At 26.4% G+C, this 2,500-nt stretch overlaps 1 protein-coding gene across 1 annotated transcript in view; it reads left to right on the top strand.

Annotated features, from left to right (window-relative positions):
* The first annotated feature begins 640 nt into the window (after nucleotides 1-640).
* LOC125043823 overlaps nucleotides 641-2,500 on the top strand; it is a 146,040-nt gene continuing 144,180 nt past the window's right edge. Inside the window, exon 1 of the mRNA XM_047640145.1 lies at nucleotides 641-732. The gene's annotated coding sequence lies outside the window, so the exon portion shown is untranslated. The remainder of the gene's footprint in view (nucleotides 733-2,500) is intronic.

The raw sequence follows: 2,500 nt of genomic DNA, 5'->3' as shown, positions 1-2,500 counted from the left end.
ATATATATATATATATATATATATATATATATGTGTGTGTATATGTGTGTGTGTGTGTATGTGTGTGCGTGAGAGAGAGAAAGTGTGTGTGAGTGTGTGTATACACAAACACGCACATACATATATACAAATATATATAGATATATATATATATATATATATATACATATATATATATATATATATATATATATATATGTATGTTTATTTACGTATGTATGTATATATATACATATATATATATATATATATATATATATATATATATATATATATATATATATATACGTATAGGCAGAGAGAGAAAGCGAGAAATATATATTTTTCGATTGAAGATATATACACATGTAGAAAGGTTTGCAGATATCTTGGTGATGGCAGAAAGATGAACATTCGAATAAAGAAATATATATCTAGATACATATTATTATCCCAAGCAAACGCGCATCCAATAGAACACTGATGTCTTTCGGAACAGTCTCACCCAGCGGAATGACTCTACAGAAAAGCTACGTGACCTCGCTTAATCACCTCCCCCGCGTCCGCCCCCACTCCCTTTCTCTAGACTCGGCTGTCTTTCTCCCGCTGATACCGGCTTCAGTAAGTCTTCAGCTCTCGGTCTGTGTGTGAGTGCAAGTATAGGGCGTGAGGGTTTCGTCTCAGCTCGAGTTTGAAATATTTGCCCCCAATCCCGTTTTCTATCGGAGTGGAGCTACTTTGCCGCTAGAAAGGGTGACTATGAAATATTGTTTTCTTTGTTATTCAGGGGGTTTTCAAATATGTACCTTTTAGTTATGCCTTGATTTTCTGTGAGAATATGAGTATAAGTGCTACTGTATATGTTAGGTATTAAAAACACATTTTATCATTAATGTAGTTTTGTATTTCTAATTTTTCATTTATATTTTTCAATGATCGTGTTATTTTTATACATATTTATCAGATATACATGTGTTATATATTAGAGAATGTAACTAAATCATTCTTAGTTTCTATTGATGAAGAATATAAACATTAAGAAAATCTGTAAAAGTGAAATTAACAAATACATGCTTTTAAATTTGTATTTAACTTGAATATGGATTAACTAAAAGCAGATGCTAGACAGACAAGTATTCAGAATATTTACCACGCGCGTCTTGTGGTCTAGTTTTGATGATAATGCGAGTAATCATGGGTAATTGTGTATAGAAAGCGGGGAGATCTCTATGCACAGCATGTAGGTATCCAATATCTGTCAGCTGGGCAGAGAAGAAAGGTATGTCTGCACTATTTACAGATGAATTCATTCAAACTCGCAACACACGAGCGCGTGCGCACACACACACACATGCAGAAAGAGAGATAAAACATAGACAGAGAAGATATAATAGAAAACAATAATAGTTATAATATTAATGATAATGATAACATTATTATTACCAATAATAATAATACAATTACAATTACCAATGATAACAAAATTACTATTACCAATAATGATAATAACAATGCAGTGATAATGATGATAATGATAATACTAAAGATAATGGTAATAACAATAATACTACTGATAATAATAATAATGATAATTGCGTTAATAGTAGAAATGATAATTGTCATAACTATCAGTTATCATAATCATTATTGTTATCATTATTTTTTTTTTCAATACTATCATTATTATTTTTTTTTGGCATTATTAATTTCACAGTCCACTTCATAATGATTATTACCCTTATTATCATTATCATTATTATTTTCATTGTCTTTAGTAGTACTATTATTATTCCTATAACCTTCATCGTCAATATTAGTACTACAATTAATGATATAATTATTATTATTACTAAGATTATAATTATCATAGTCTTTATCATCATTGTTATTATCATTATGGTCATTATTAGTATTACCATCATCATGATTATCATCATCACAGTTATTATTTACATCATCATTATTATCATCATTGTTATTATAATTATTATTATTATTATTATTATGATTATTATTATTATCATCATCATTATTACTATCATTATTATTATTATCATTATTATTATTGTTGTTGTTGTTTTGTTGTTATTGTTGTTGTTATTATTATTATTATTATTATTATCATTATCACTATTATTATTATTGTTATTTTCCGTATTGTTATTATCATTGTTATCAGTATCATAATTTATATTGTTATTATTTTTATCATTTTATCATTATTATCCGTTTCATTGTTGTTATAGGTGTTGCTGTTGCTATAGCTTTTGTTATCAATTGCAATAGGAGTATATGTAATTATTATTATCAACATCGTAATCATTACTTCCTTTTTTTTTATCTTATTTATTATGTTTATTATTATTATTATTGTTATTATTATTATCATTATTATTATCATTATTACCAATATCATTATTACTATTACTAGCATTATTGTTCTTATATTAATATCGTTATCCCTTTTTTTTACTCATCATGATCATGATAATCATTAATATGATTTTTATTGTCATCTTTG

Source organism: Penaeus chinensis, chromosome 34 (genome assembly GCF_019202785.1).
Source record: "Penaeus chinensis breed Huanghai No. 1 chromosome 34, ASM1920278v2, whole genome shotgun sequence".
Taxonomy (NCBI): Eukaryota; Metazoa; Arthropoda; class Malacostraca; order Decapoda; family Penaeidae; genus Penaeus; species Penaeus chinensis.
The sequence above is the reverse complement of the archived record's forward strand: the minus strand, read 5'-3'. Positions and strand labels throughout refer to the sequence as shown.